The following is a 17,571-nucleotide window of genomic DNA, read 5'->3' as shown; positions in this document are numbered from 1 at the left end:
ACATCAGTCACAGCGATGCATTAGTCCATATCTCTCTGTAGATTGATCCTTCATGAGTTTCGATAGTGACTGGAGAAGGCTTCTAGAGGTCACTTACTGACTGCTAGCAGTCGATAACCTTCATCACATGCCAGGATTGGCAGACAGATTTGAAGTTTGATAAACGTCATTCAAAAGTGCACAGCTGTAATCTTGGCTCAGACTACCAAGGTTACAGACATGCATTTCTTACTCTCTTTTTATGCTTTTATTTTTGTTTTTTATTTCTATCAGTATAAACTGCCACATTGCTTTATGAAGCTGTTGAAAGTGATCATGATGGTTATCCTATTATTATAGGTTATAGCTTTCAAATAGTCTTTATGCAATCGATGCTGGTAGGGGAAAATGAAATAGCTCAGACATTACTGAGGGGGAAAGAGGGAAGGCAGAGATTGTATAAGAGAGCGTCGGAGGCGAACATTACCCCTGCTGAGCCTACATTTTTGTTCTGATTGCACTCGCTGAAAGACTCACATTCACAGCTCATGCACCATGCCAGCTTCCAGGATCATTGGGAAAGTGATAGCTGAAAACATGGTCAAGTAATGAAGTCCAGTGATTTTTCTGAGAAATGTCAGTTTACTGTCAAACTCGTCTACTCATCTAATCAAGACTCAATAAAAGTTCTTATCAACATTTGCAGAAGGCCACTGTTATTAACCATCCAGGAGCCTTTTTTCTGGGTTTTTTTCCAGAAAGGGATCACTGCATTTCACAAACAAGACACACATTATAGATGGACCAATTTGGTTTGGTGATTTGAAATGATACATATTAATTTCTCAGTTACAGGAGCATGAAATTGAATTTTGGAATTGAGGGTATTCAGCATGCAATTCTCTGGCAATATCCATACACATTAGAAAGGAAAATATATGCACATTACTGGAGCATGTTTACACTGATGATATTGCTTCATTAATGCTCCTCAACCAGACCGGAGAAATGCAAAAGCTGTTGTTGTGGATGTATATACAGTATCATGGTTTATAGATTCATTATTTTCACAGTTTTTGTTGTCTCTGGTCATAGTTTCTTTAGATATTTAGAATTTAATTTGAGAAGTAAACCATACATAGTGTGTTTGAAACAAGAATGGTGTAGATTTTGTTTGATTTAAATATTAAAGTATAAAACTAGTTTTTATCACTCAACCAGTTAACTGGAAAAAAAGAATTCAAAGCAATCATTTAGTCATCTGCATCCACAATTAAAGCCGCATCTGACTTAGAAAACTGATATTTTTTTGACCGTTTTATTAGTGCAGTCAAAAGCTTATAAACATGAGCAAACAATACAATCAAATAATAAATCAGCCAACAACCATACATAGGGTGTACCTACATCTTCAGTGCATTTTCTCTTACAGTATAAACACTACAACATATGACTATTTTAAAACATATTTTAATACTTAAAATGTATTTTGAACAAACTGGCTGAAAATAAATACCATGAAAATGAAGGTGAGGTTTTTGCATTTAATATTATTAATTAATAATAGTTAATATGGTAATTTTAGCAATACTTCCTACAAAGTACTGTTGATCTTCCCAGATAGATAGCTTATATAGCTGGATAAACATCTGTTTGTTGCAGATTTATAGATGAGAATGGAGAAACATGAATGTTAATCATAAGATTAAATGCCAGACAGTTCCTAAAGCAAACATTATTTTGACAGATGTGGTTAACAAGTTGTAGCTCCAGCTCTGAAATGTCCCCACATGGCAAAGGTTAATATAATTCGCAAACTAATAACATCAAGGCTGGATTTTATTGTTGGGGTTTAGTGGATGGACTTTTTTGTTCTGGTCTACACATCAAATAAATTGACTTCACTTTTTATTCCAAACAATATTGCAGCAAACAAAAGGGGACTTATTAGCACAGCCAGTCCTGTGTTTAGTCTTCAAGAAGGCCGCAGTGTTATATAGTGTGACATTACATGGAACGATATGATAGCTCAGTGAGCTATCTTCTTGGATGGCTATTTCTGTCTCTTGCTATATCCGAGTGGTTTATCCAAAATGATAATAGCCCTGAAGTTAAAATGCTGTGTTCAAATCCGCCCTCTGTATCATCTGAAAATGAGTCTGGATCAACCTCTCTCAGCTGGCATTCACTGCTGATCTAACACCAAACTAGCTGAGTGGGATTTGGACAGAGACATGCCATCCTGGCTCTGAAATTGCTCTTTCACGCTGTTTAGGTCAGAACAGAAATCACTATCCTACAGTGCAAGGATTCAATTTTATTCAGCTTTGAGCGACAACAAAAACTGTTGGAGGAATTTTCTGAGTGGGTTAAAAAAGTGGTAGCTTTCCATTAAAGCAAAAGAAATGTAAAGATTTGTACAATTGCCTGCAGAAATGTTTTCATGAAGTCACAAAAATTGTCTGACAAACAATCCTCAATTTGCTCAAAAATTTATTTTATTTAAAACAATGGACATCAAAATCAATTATTGTTAGATTGAACAGTGTTTTTCCCTGGACCACTTTAGGTAGGTAACAAGCAGTGCATACTGTTAAACAACTCACAAGACCAGCCATTTTGGAGTTGATTTAGTTGTCTAGCCATCACAATCAGAGCCCTACACATGGACATTTCTTTCTGCTTCTGACACATCAAATTTTAGAAATTACTATTCACTTACTTTTTAATATATGACAGGTGCCATTGTAACAAGATGATCAATGTCATTTACTTCATCTGTCAGTAAATTCCATTTGATGGCTAATTTAAATATTCACATTCACATCACAATTTATATACATTTTATATATATATATATATATATATATATATATATATATATATATATATATATATATATATATATACGTATATTCCACATGTATCATGTATATGTATACATATACAGGAGATGTGTTGCAGAAGATTGGCCTTTTATTGTGGCCAGCCTAAAGCACACCTGTGTCTAAACAGCATCTTGATCTGCCAAACTTGTGATGTGGATGGATTATCTTAACAAAGGAGAAGTGCTCACTAAGACAGATTTAGACAGATTTGTGAACGATATTTGAGAGAAATAGGCCTTTTGTGTACATAGGAAAAGTGTTGCGATTTGTTCAGTGTATATATATAATTGTATTTATTTATTTATTTAAATTAATTAACTAATTTTTTTAATTTACTGAATGTGAATGACCCTGTCACCAGCTGTTGTAGGTAAATGTCATGTAAGTAAATTATGTAATATTTAATTTCATTCTATGGTTAACAGCTGTGAGTGTGCAGATGACAATCTTGCAATTTGAAGGCCTTTTGAGAAAAATAAAAGTTCCTGTAGGTCAAGTGCACAACGGCCTTCACTACTGCTTTTAATTAATGGCTAATGCAGCTGCCTCCCTTTGAAAAACAGCATCATCATGATCATCACAGGAGCAGATTCTCTCTCTCTCTCTCTCTCTCTCTCTCTCTCTCTCTCTCTCTCTCTCTCTCTCTTTCTTTCCCTGCACTTGGCTTGTCTCTGAGAGCAGAGCATTGGAGATGTGACTTGTGCAGACAGGTGCAATCAGCAGCTTGTCCATAATTATAAATCACAAAGATTGGTGGGTTGAGTCCTGCTGCGTGGTCTCAAGGGCCCATTTTCATGTGAGTTGAGCACAGCAAGGCCCTTTTGAGAGCTTTAACGAACACACGCAGCGGCTTTGTGGTCACAGAAAGGTTTCAATTTGGTGCTGACATGTTAATGGACATAATTTTCAGTGGCACCTCATATACATTTTTGTTGAACTTTTAGAGACCAATTTAATGCCATAGCTTCAGAAAAAAACTGCATGAGGTTTATCATGTGTGCTTATGTGAAGAAAAAAAAACATGGTCAGATTGAAAAGATTTTTGGTATAGTTCTGAAAACTACAGTCTTTCGTAAACAGAAATGAATTCTGTATTTGAAGTATTTCAAAGATTTCGACTCTCGCTTTTTAAACTGACTGACGCTACAAAACCACTGAGAGACATACATATTTCTATTTATATAACCCAACCCTTTCTTACAAAAAAACTACATTATTATTATAAGAGAATTACATGTAATGGGAAATTAATAATCACTGGCTATGTAATAATAGTGGTTGAGAAATAATTATTTATACATCAATATATTGCACTCAGACATGGTTTAGTCCCTGCAGCAGTAAGTTGTAACAGTGTCTTTGGAAATTTTGAATCCCAAAAGTGACAGAAACATCGGAAGAGACTGTCACTGAGGTGACCAGTGTGTAGGAGTTAGTGAAGGCATGAGTGGAGGTGCATATAACGTCCACTTACAGCCATCATAATAAATTGTGTTTTCAGACAAAATTGAGTAGTTGCTTATCCTTCTCACATGGAAGCATGGCACTATTTAATTTCATCTGTAAAAATCATAAGTATGTTTTAAAAAATTTAGCCCATTTGGATTTTCACTTAGGTACATATTTGTTGCTGATTACCTCTACTGGATATTTTGACTAATATGACAACATTTATTGTATACATTCTCAGCATTTTGCCATTACTTTCCAAAATTATCACATCATGACATTTAGCGCGTGGACTTTTTTATGTTTTTGCTTATCACCCTGCTGCAGCTTAAGTGGCATGGGAAAAAAAAACAGGAAAAGCTTTTGTTTCGTAACTCTTTTAGGTTTATCACAAAGCTAGCTGGGCAAAAATTAAGCAAGGGAATGAGAGCCCGGTCATAATTGGGCATTGAATTCACCACCAAAATCCAAGTTATTAAGTATCCCACCATGAAGTAGGTCCAGGTGGTTCTTTAAGCTACCAGAACAAGCTCAGCAACAGATTTGATGGAGTGGCACCCATTGGATACAAGGACTGTGGAGGATTATCAAAGTAGTAGGGAAGAGGAGAGCTCAAGTAACATCATGCAGTTTAGTAAATCTTTCTCAGTGTTGAAGGTAATTGAAGTAAAACTGATGTATTCTTCATTTTTACTTTTATCGCAAACTTCTGAAACTTATGATCCAAAGCATACCTTCTACCATCAAACTACTCAGTTTGGAACAACCACACTCTGGTCAAAGTGACATGTTTCACACAAATTGATGTTTAATAGATTTAATTGTTAATGTTTAATAATTAACATTAAATGGATCTCCTGACATGTATTTTTCACGATAAAAAAAAAAAAAAAAATACATGTGTTTCCTGTGCTCTTTGTTATACTCGCTACAGCTAAGTTTATTATTTCCTGGACATTTTCTGATTCTCCTGTGTTTGTTCTGTTCAAGATCAATAAACTACACCTTGTTTTACTCTCGCCTGGTACCGCCTGGTATTCTGTGACAATTAGAGTTTACTTAATTATTATATATTACATTTTTTATTATATATTACAGTTTAAAATGATCAAAAATATCATGCAGACCATCAGGATTGATCACTGGTCCCGGTTTTAATCATAGTTTAAGGTTGCAGTTAAAACAACCTTAAAATAAACCAAATTTAAGCTTTTAACTCTGGTTTATCAAAATTTTTCTGATGGTAGCTTTGATACTGTGTGATTTCTTAATAACTGATCTGTGACATGAGCCATGGACCATCAAACTGATTTGGTCATTAACCTCTGCTGTCTCTCAGGTTTGCTATCAGATCCACATGCATTCTGCTAAAAAGAAATGGAGAAAAGAGTCCAAAGATGACCCATTTTACAGTCTGTCACACATTTCACCTGTTTCAGTGGTTTGTTGTGGCTGCAAACTGCAACACTGAGTGTGTGCCTTGAATTACAAACATACTATTTATGCCTGCAAAGTCTCTTCAGTATAACCTTGATTATCAGCATGAAGGGAAGACACTGCAGGGGTTGTGACAGCAAACATGCAAGAATTTATGTCATTATTTCCATCTGTGAAAAACATGTGCTTACAGTAAACCTGTTTTACATTTTTTTTTTTCCTCAAGCTCTTTGGGAGGTCTTTCAGTGTAAAAAAAATATATAATGATGACCTGTGACCTCATTAAAAATTGCAGCATAAGTGCAGGAGTTTAATCCATCTATAAACATTAATTAAATTGAAAAGCCTGTTTAAAAATTATTTATTCAATAGTGCAATTAGAGGTTTTTTCTTTCTTCCAAACACAAAAGCTAAAAGATTGAATAACGTTTTTCTAATCATCTGGTGTCCAGTGTGCTTGTGCCCACTGTAACCTCAAATGTCTGTTTTTAGCTGATAAAAGTGAAACCAAATTAAATCTTGTGCTTTTTTATACTACAGCTCCCTTAAGGTTTGACATGTTATTCAGAGATGCTTCTCTACTCACCAGTAGAGTGGTTATTTGAGTGACTGTATTCTCCCAGTGATTTCAGACCTGTCTGGCCAATACCATCTGACCTTTTTCATCAACATGTCAACATTTCCACCCACACACATGCCTCTCACTGGATGTTTTTCTGTATAAAGTGTACACACTGTTGTGTAGGAAATTCCCTAGAGATCAGCAGTTCCTGAACTACTCAAACCAGCCATCTGGCACCATTAACTATGCCATGGTCAGAATCACTGAGAGCACATTTTTGCCTGAATTCTTATGTTTGATGTAACCATGAACTTAAGTCGGGGGTGTCCAATCTTTTTTTACAAAGGGCCGTGTGTGCAGGTTTTAATTCCAACCACCCAAACCAGATTCCGCTATTTAAAACTTTTCAATGGACTATCAGGTGTGGCCCTCGTTTGGTTGGAATAAAACTTTGTGGAAAATATTGAACACCTCTGACTTAAGTACTTGATTCTTCACACTCATGTATCTGCCTAATCTAACTGTGCCTGAACTTATTGTTGATGGTTCCACCTCGAAACCATGACTGGTTTAAGATGACTGCAGTTAACCTGTTCTGCTACATTAGGTTAAGACAATCGCTCTTGTTACTTTAACCACTTCACATTTTACATTTATATTCACCTTTAATTAATACATTGATCAAATATTATTTTATTAATTATAATTAATACAATATATTCCTTTATTTTCCAAATTTTGATGGTTAGTTGATTGCGTCTCCAAAACTGCAGCTCTTGAGGGATGTTCCTGGTCTGCAGTGGTTATTTTCTAAAATATATATTGTTAATATTTAACAATATTAGGCAGGTGATCATAATGAATAGATAGATAGATAGATAGATAGATAGATAGATAGATAGATAGATAGATAGATAGATAGATAGATAGATAGATAGATAGATAGATAGAGAAACCCAATCACATCCGATCTGATAACTACAAAAAGGATACCAGATGTTTAGATCGTTACCAAAGTTTATATGCTGATGTGGCCATTTCGAGCAAATTATGCAGAAGGAAGATTATGCTGAGTTGTTTTGTAAAGTTGATGTGAGTTAAGAAAAAAATCCAATTTGATTTGAGGCTTTTCTTCATCGCCACTGGGACAGTAACAGCTTTACTCATATATCACAAAGTTGGAGTTGTCGAATCCTATAAAATATTACGAGCATCAGGAGTTTGTGCTGTCGCAATGAAAGCAAACTGCTTTCTACACACAGAGCAATGGGAATAAAGCAAATACCATACTGGGTGTTAAAGTAAAACACACCTCAGGCTAAGACAGAAATAATATATATGGGAGATGGTATGCTCAGAAGATCAAAGATATGAGACAGTGATACATATATCAGTGTGTGTGTGTGTGTGTGTGTGTGTGTGTGTGTGTGTGTGTGTTATATCTTGGTGATAATGATAAGGTTACATCCAGCAGTATTATCAATTATTAAATCAGTGGAAAAACCTTACATGTATAGTGGGACAAACGTGTGTGTGTGTGTGTGTGTGTGTGTGTGTGTGTGTGTGTGTGTGTGTGTGTGTGTGTGTGTGTGTGGAACAGAATTGAACAACAGAACGGGAAGAAGTGTAGGATAAGTTTTGTGCTGTGTGAGGTAGTTTGGAAACACATAACTGACAGCTGAAAGACACCAGGGAGAGCAGATGCAGCTGGTGAACAGGTTTGACAGGTGCTGAGAAAGTGCTTATGCACTCTTTTCTTAACGCTCCAGTGAGACAGACACACACACACTTGAACACACTTGAACACACATAAACACACACACACACACACACACACACACATTGCACCTTCATGAGCACCCCCTGAGCACACCATCTCCCTTCTTTTTTACACTCACATTATCTTATTCAGGATTATAGTCATATGCACCTTGCAAAATTAACCAGCCTTGTGTGTGTTGAGCAGCAGTATATCCATCCAGTATATGTACCTGAATTCTTCTCCATTCGGGTGAAAAAAATTACTTCTTCTCCTTGTAGTGATGTGTTTTTGGTGCAGAATGGGAGAAGAGCATTTGTTTTTGCTTGTCCATTACTTGAGGTGAGACTGATTTGGTGACTAAATAACCAAAAATAGATGGGCAGACACAAAACAGTTTCAGTGAAGAAGAGGATATTTCGTTATTAGAACACTAAATGACCTGTTTTTTTTAAAGGGTAATGCAAAAACATTTGACCAAATTGTGTATGATAGTTGTACCAGTCTCTTCTCTGGTCTCTCATCATCTATCTGACTGTCTGTTTGATGTAATTCATTGTCACTGTTCCAATGTTAAGAGAATACAGTACAGTATACAGAGGTTACAAATAATACCAAATTAGAAAACTAGAGCCATTAACTACTTAAAAAACACTAAGGATTTTTATTTTTTGTTTGAATAATTTCATAAAATGCTTATATATTAATATATATATATTAGATGTAGGTCTGCTTTTGTAATATCTTTGAATGTAGTACATTTTCCAGCAATATAAAGTCATAATCTTTTATTTGCATTTATCCTTTTTTTATATTTGCACTGTTTAGATTGGTTTCTTTATAGATTTAAACATTATGCATGTTTACATGTCCCATTATGCATGAGATCACCTGGTAATGGTCTAACAGAAGAATAGATTAAGTAGAAGTTGCTGGGAACTTCACAAGCTAGTTAATCCTTTTCCAATCTGGATATAAATGTCAGTTTTAATCTTTAATGTGCCAAATGTGGCAGTGAAAAGAAAACCCTCTCGAGATATGAGGAAGAAACCTTGAGAGAACCAGTTTCAAAAAGGTACCAATGGATCATGCAATTATACAATTATAGCTTTAATTGATTCACCTCTTCTTTGTGCAAAATCTTTTACAAAATAGACAATAATGGACAATGGATAATGGACCTTTTTTCTAATTAGTTTTAATTTATTTGATTTTTCAAAGTGAGCCTGTTTAAACAAATTTGCTTTATAGTATATACAGCAACATAATTCATTAATTTTATCTTGGCTTGCAGTCTAAATGCTTTTATTCCTATATAGTATTGCAAGAAGAAGCTAACATTTCTCTAATCACATTTCAATCAGTAATTTTCGCTATGCAATTTCCTCATGACTGGACCATTACACCATTTGGAAAGACGAACTTCCTGTTTCATCATGACCGTTATTAGCGTGTCTAGACAAAGATTTTGAAACATTTATATTTTACCGTCCAATTGTAAATGCAACATAGAACAGTAATGACCTGGTAATGTGGCAGTTAAAATGTAGTCTACCATTCAGAAAACCTGTAGAGGACCCTTTAGGTTTGACACAACTTAATTTCCTGTTATATTTAGCACACATGAAATGCTACATTAACTGTGAGACAAATGCATTCGACATATTGTAGTCTATTACTGTAATGATGATACGGTTTTGATATTAAGGTTACAATATTAAGTAAAAAGAGAATCTTTATCTGATGCTGTTTACATAATACTTAAAGCACTGAAGATGGGACAGGAGTAACAAAGCCATGATACAGCACTGTGGGGGCACAGAGGGTTAAGATTCCTTGCTCACAAGCCCCAAAAGTGGCTGCTTGGTGATACCAGGGCTTGTATGTTTTTTTTAGTAATCAGTTTGGAGAAGCAAGAGAGAATCAGAGGTAGAATGCATACACATGAAAAAAGAGACAGGTTAATGCGAACAGAAATCAAAGGACTTTATAATAAAGAAAGTATACATAAGAACAATTTAAAAAATTGGTCAGCGATGTAGATATTTATTGCACTTTGGATTTATAAGAAAGAATGTGCAGACACATTTACACTGTGAGTCTCTGTAGATTTAACAAAGTGGTAACTTCACCCTAATTTTTTACTTTTACTCTATTTATTCCAAGGCCACATTTTATACTCAATAACATCGATCCTAATTCTGGACTAAAACCGAAGTTATTTGGCCGAGATACCTAGTTGCTAGTGCAGCGAATGGAAAATGAGCTGAGTGGCAGGAGCCATCACCCAAAACCAGAACTTCAGCTTCAACATCCATCTGTCTGTCAATTGGCTAGGCACTAAAACACTTAGCTACAAGTGTGTGTGTTTAGGAACAGCACTTGCAAAAGCAAACCATGGCCATGAAAAAATTCATCTTTTGTTCCACCGACCCAAATTTGAAACCAAATGGTTACCTAGCATTTTTTTTTGGCTTTCTTTTTCAATTCAGTGAATGCTTTATCCTGGTCTGGGTTGCAGTGGATCCAGAGCATATCCTAGGAATGATGCCTGAAATCACATCAGAGTACCATGTGTGCACACACAATCACACACTCGTTCACACCTAGATACTTAAAGTAGGCAGTCCACCCAAACATGTATTCGTGAAGTGAATGGAACATGTATGGGCATTGTGAAAACATGCAAAACTCTGGACCAAAAGTAACCCATGCTCAAGAATGATACAGCAATTCTGAAGCATTTTGTTTGATATTAATATATTAATCATCTAAATTATTTATTGGGCAGCATGGTTTCAGTGCAGGTGTTCTCCTGGTTCTCTGTTTTGTTTTTTAAAACTCCTAATAAAGCAGAAAGTATGGTTCCCTGAATATATATACAGGCGTAACATTATGACCACCTGCTTAATGTTGTCTTGTCCCCTTTTGCTACCAAAACAGTCCTGACCTGTTGAGCATTAACAGCATTGACTTCTTCAGAAATTTGAACTACAGATGCTCCTCTGTTGGATCGGACCGTACGGACCAGCCTCAGCCGCCCATGACCCTGTCACCGGTCACCACTGTTCCTTCCTTGGACTACTTTTGATAGATACTGACCACTGCAGACCAGAAAACCCCACAAGAGCTGCAGTTTTGGAGATGCTCTGACCCAGTCGTCTAGACATCATAATTAGGCTCTTGTCAAACTCATTCAAATCCTTACGCTTGCCCATTTTTCCTGCTTCTAACACGTCAAATTTGAGGAGAAAATTCTCATTTGCTGTCTAATATATCCAATTCACTAACAGGTGCCATGATGAAGAGATAATCAATGTAATTCACTTCACCAGTCATAATGTTATAATGTCATAATATCATGCCTGATCTGTGCATGTATGTATGTATGCGATTTTTTTCGATTATCATTCCTCTCAACAGTCCCAAAATCTACTATTACATCATTGTTTTGCTTCCACCTACTGAGCACAACAGCTTCCCCAAAATTATACTTTCACAACTATGTCAATGTTTTTCACTGAGATACTTGAAGTATTTTGCTTCAGTTGTGGTGGACTGAGCATAAGATAAGATAAGATAAGATACACATCACCTCATTTTTGTATATGATTTTAACCTGCAAAGTTTCAGTAAGCCTAAATCCACTGTTGCCTCAGAATCCTGCTCACTACTGATCTTCTGCTGTTGTAGCCTTTATTTTAATATTTTATTTTTTATTTAATATTATAACATCTTAGTTATTACCAACAAGAAGATGTTTTGCTTTGTTTGTTTTTCAGGTTATTCTTTGTAAACTCATGTAGATACTGCTTTATAATGTACATTTGGTAGATTTCTATAATACCTAAACAAGAATCTAACCCTACCTTGCCATAGTCTTATGGACTGTGATCACAATTTTCCCCATTAAGTGGAGCTCTTTATTAGTATCTAAATGATTTTCTGCATTGCACTGATGCTGCATGATTGGCTGACTGGATAATTGCATTATAAGCAGGTAAAATGAGTAGTATACCAGTTTACACAATATATAACGTTATGTTTATTTCATTACTCATTATTTTTGTTATACTCTTGTAGCACTTGTAAAACTAGCATAAGTATTTCATGTTATTAATCCTTGCAGCTCTTTTGTACCATTGTTCAGCCAGCACAATGTTCTGTACGTCTTCCAAATGATTTTATGTAAATATTCAGCCTGATATATTTTTCTTTTTTTTCAGCAGACACATGAAACTGCATAATGAAGACATAGGGTAGAGGGATCATATCATCTATTATATAAAACAAAAAAATAAAATCAATGGGGCCTGAAGGAACATTTGTAATCCAAACTTTATTTCTTTACTTCTAAAGGTCAAACTGATTGAGTTTAGAAACTGAGTATAGGTTATTTGCTGCCCATTTGCCTTAAAAATTGTATTCTGGCAAAGACTGAGCAAACTAATGCTCTAAATTATCACACATAAGCCATGATATAATCATAAAACCTCACAGCAAAATGCTGATTTTTTTTTTTTTATTACCTGCAGTTTATTTTTAACCAGATCCTGGTTCATGTTTTCTCCTTATGCCACCTAGTGGATTCGAAGTCATATTACCTCTCACATACATCCTATTGTGCAAATGAATTCATCCATTTTCCATGGTACATGAAGTTTAATTACACTAAAGCATGTTCAGTCACCCGAATAACTCCCTGTTAAACAAAAACAATAGCTTGCGAGTGTTATGTACTCGTTATGAAGAATTTGTTAGTGTGAACATGCTGCTTCAGCAAATGTAATAAGAGACAGACTAGTGTAAATATTTCTTAAGTAGAATTAAAATCTAAAAGAAAAAAATATCCATATATATATATATATATATATATATATATATATATATATATATATATATATATATATATATATATATATATATATGAAAATGGTGGAAAATGGTGCCCAGGAAAATGGTGCTGCTTCTAAATTTATGATGTGCAACTGGAATTAATTCTACAATATATCCTATATTTTTTTGTGATTTATTTTTTTTATTAATTACTGCAAGTAGGCATGATCTTGTAATTATTAAAAAAGTAATTATTGTCATTTTGTTTAATATGACTAAAACAGTACACATCACAAGGAAACAGCACCTTTTCAGGACCGAGATGCTGCATAAAACAACACACAACTATACAACACAGAAACAACTAAGACTATGCAATAGCCATCCTGTAATACAATAGACTGGAGTTTTGTGACAGGGCACAATGTCACAATGTAACACGTGAGAAGATCTCGCTTAACTGTCACATTGTGAGCTGCAGGGTCTTGTAGTAATGGAGCTGCTCACGATTCTCTCCAAAACTTACTTTGGAAAATAGTTATTTCAGTTTATTTTCCATTTTTATAGCATTACATGCATTATTCTGATACATACTTTTATAAAAATATTAATAAGTTTCATGATGTCTTTATTTAGTTACCAATAAATGATTTGAAAGCACAACAGCATAGTGATCTCATGATGTTTCTTCTCAGTTACAGGGTCTTTGGTTCAATCCTGAGTTTAGGATGTTTTGTACAATTGTATAGAGTTTTCCCTGTGTTTATGTGGGTCTTTTGGTTTCCTCGCACTGTTCTAAAACACGCAGGTACTGTAGGTGTGATTGATTAGAATTAAATAGACAATTTAGATGATTTATGTGATTCTAAACATAATAAATATAAAAATGAACACATTTCTATGATTATAATGATCAGAATCTAATAAGAGCTCTTTTGACTGTTAAAATGAATGAAAGGAAATAGTAGAAAATTATTTTCCTATGTATACCTAGTTGTTAATTTGCAGGTTGGATTAAATAAAAGTGTTATTAATACTATGACCTAAATAGCAGTATAAATAAACAAAGAAAGAAACATGTTACATAGTAGCTTTTCTCCAAATGAAGTAAATTGTTAATCATAAAATAGTCTACCAGACACAGAAACCAGAAACATGTCTTCCACACTGGAAATGGTGATATCCAACTGTAGTGTTAAGAGAATCATATACATTACTGTGCAATGAAAAAAATATCTCTGATTAAATTGCACTCATTGTACATAAAGGTGCAGATTCTGTCACTGCAGAAGCTGATCCCAGTACAATACAGCTGGAGGCGCTTATTTGTTCTTTTCTACAAATGATGCAATCACGTGTACATCGGATGGACCAAGAGCAGATTAGCTGATCATGTCATCTTTGTAAGCAAGGAATGAGGGTCTAATGCCTTCTATTGGTGAGAAACAAACATAACATTATTGACTTTGCTGTTTGCATTGCTACAATATCAGAGCTTCCTACTATCCACCAGCCATCTGGAACATCAAGCATCAGAAACACTTTGCTTGCACAGCTGATGACAGATGTTTGTCCATAACATAATTTATCTGCATATAAATTGGATTGGAAAAATTGTGTGTTCAAATCCTAGCCCTTGAGTTGTGTGATGTTCTTTAAAAAAGTGCCATTCTTTTAAAGGTAAATTATCTTATTTTGCAAACAGTGTTAACATGATATACTCTGACTCTACTATACCGCTGACTAAAATTAAACACTTAAAGTGAAGATGAATAAAACTGCAAACTTTTCTACAGACAGAGATAAATTGAGAATTTTTGATTGAAGAAGTATAGGAGCTGCCCATGATCTAAAGCGTACAACTTTATATTATAGCATGGGCATGTATGGCAGCCAACTGATTCTAATAATGTGTACTATGCTGAATGTTTATTTCCAAAGTATTTAATTAGCTTAGATAGATTGACTGGCCGATCAGAAGAAAGCTCGCTCCTCCAGTAAGATTGACAAGTTTTTTCTGCAACCTGCTTCACGGCCTTCATGTTGGGGTCTGCCCTTTTTCTCAGACCCTGCACACCGAGAGTGCGAGTCGCCCCTGCTCCCCCTGCTAGAGATCCTGTGCAATGCTCAAGGCTAAGCCCAGTGAGTTTAAGGACTATCATCTTCAATAATTCTGATACAGGACCATCTGGGCTGTGCACCTTAGTATATGGTGCCCGCCCCGCCCTGGCGCCCTCAAGGAGCTGGTTTGTATACCCTGCCCCTTTCAGTGCTTCAGGGCACAGCCAGCTCCAGCGAATGCCCTCCTCAGTTTCTGCCCGGTACCCTTTCAGACTTGGAGGGTCCACGACCTTGCAGGAGTCCCCTAGAGCCGCACTAGGGCATACCTGAGGTCAGTCTCGAGAGGTTAATTCCCTTAAGAGACTACTTTTGAATGGGTCTTGTGCTGTAGACAGAGGATATATAATTCAGTTTGGGTCTCAACAGAGTGTGCCCCACCCTGGTGGCACCCAGGCAGGCTCTGGTTATGTAGCAAGAAGTAGACACTTTTTTTTATGAATGAGGCCATTGAAGTGGTCCCTCCATCAGACAGAGAGTCTGGGTTCAATAGCCAATACTTCGAAGTTCCCAAAAAGGATGAAGAGTTGCATCCTATACTGGATCTACATTAGCTGAATTGCTCACTATTGAGACTCAGGTACAAGATGCTGACCCTAAATCAGGTCGTGTCCCAAATCAGGTCCGAGAACTGGTTTGTCACGATAGATCCAAAAGATGCATACTATTTATCCTTCCAGCTTACAGGAAGTTCCTGAGGTTTGCTTTCAGGGCCAAAGCTTACTAATACCAGGTCATTCTGTTTGCCTTGCCCTCTCACCCCGCACCTTTACAAAGTGTGTGGATTCAGCACGGGTCCCGCTGAGACTTCAGGGGTGTCTGCATTCTAAATTATATCAATGATTAGTTGATATTGGCTTAAACAGAGCAGCTGGCGGTCCGGCATCGAGATGTTCCTTGCCCACATTAAGGAGCTGGAGTTAAGGCTGAACGCCTATCACAGAGAACCACCTATTTGGGCGTAGTATTAGATTTGACCCTAATGCAAGCGCAGTTGTCTCCACTCGTATCGAATTCTCTCGGCCGTCAAGAGAGTGAGAGAAGGCCAGTCACTCACTGTGAAACAATTTCAAAGATTGCTGGGTCTGATGGCAGCAGTGTCCAATGTGGTTCCACTTGGCCTCTTGCACATGAGGTTCCTCCAGTAGTGGCTCAGGACCCAAGGGTTTTCTTGGAGGGGTAATCCACTCTGTACAATCAAGGTCATGTATGGGGAGATCCTGAGTTCCTGTCTCAAGGGTGGTTTGCGATCTCGCCTCCTGTACAAGCTGGCTTGTCAGATCCTCCTGTGGCCCCAAGGGAAGCTGCTCTCTTTGAAGGCAGGGTATATCCCAGGTCCCGGGGAATGGCATCATCATCCGGATGTGGTGAAACAAAATTGGGAAAGATTTTACCAAGCTCAGGTGGAACTGCTTGCGACTCAAGAGGCATAGCACTGTCTAGTACGCTTTTAAACCCCCAGCCTCACTAGGGCTGAATGCCATAGTACAGGTGTGGCCTAAAAGAGATCTTCTCTGTCCGGCAGGGGGCACAGTGGTTAACCCCACCCAGAGCTGTGAAGGTTGTGGGTGTGGCCCCTGAGGGAGCACAGCTCTTAGCCCCCGGTCTCTCCACTGAGGTGGTAGACCATCCTAAAATCTAGAGCTCCGCCACGAGGATGTTGTACACCACCAGATGGCACCCGTTCACAGCATGGTGAGAACAGAACCATTTGGATCCAGTCAACTTCCCGGTCGGCCCAGTGCTGGAATTTGTCCAAGAACAGTTCGCCAATTGGCTAATTCCACTCTGAAGGTTTATGTGTCCGCCATTGTAGAATGTCATGTGCCCCTCACAGGGAAGTCGCTGGGCAAGGACCCATTGGTGACACCTTTCCTCCACAGTACCTGGAAGCCGAGGCCTAGGATATGATCTAGAGTGCCTGCATAGGACACGTGATTCAGAGTGTGGGGAACTATGGTTACATACATATCCTGGAGACGATTTCATATATTTATGTAAAGCATTTCAGTAAAAAACACGAAATCGTGTTTCCATAATTAAACTGTTGTACGAAATTGACAGCATTAAAAGTAGGTCTCTAAAACTGTTAAACTATATGTATTATTAAACTACTAAATGTGTATTAAACTTAAGGACATTAGGAAAACATGAGACTTATACAAATAGTACTACATACTGTATATAAAATAAATATAATATATAATATAAATTTTTCTTTTGGTAGAAAATAAAACTAAGGTTGGACTTTGGATTGGAAAATTGTGAGTTCGAATGGCAGCTCTTAAACCCAGCTTAGTTGTCCAAGTTAGATGAATGTAAGTCACACTGGACTGGCGTCTGCCATAAATGTAAATGTAACTTGGTTTGAATGAGTGTAGAAATGTGTGGTGTCCTGCAAAGCAGTGTCCTACCCATCCACCGTACCCCTGACTAAAACAATAAACTTAGTGAAGATAAATAAACAAACATGTTTACTGTATGCAATGACTCAATTATTTTTTAAATGGTTATTAAAAATAGTAATTCTGGGGGCCACAGTA

Source organism: Silurus meridionalis, chromosome 4 (genome assembly GCF_014805685.1).
Source record: "Silurus meridionalis isolate SWU-2019-XX chromosome 4, ASM1480568v1, whole genome shotgun sequence".
NCBI lineage: Eukaryota > Metazoa > Chordata > Actinopteri > Siluriformes > Siluridae > Silurus > Silurus meridionalis.
The sequence above is the reverse complement of the archived record's forward strand: the minus strand, read 5'-3'. Positions refer to the sequence as shown.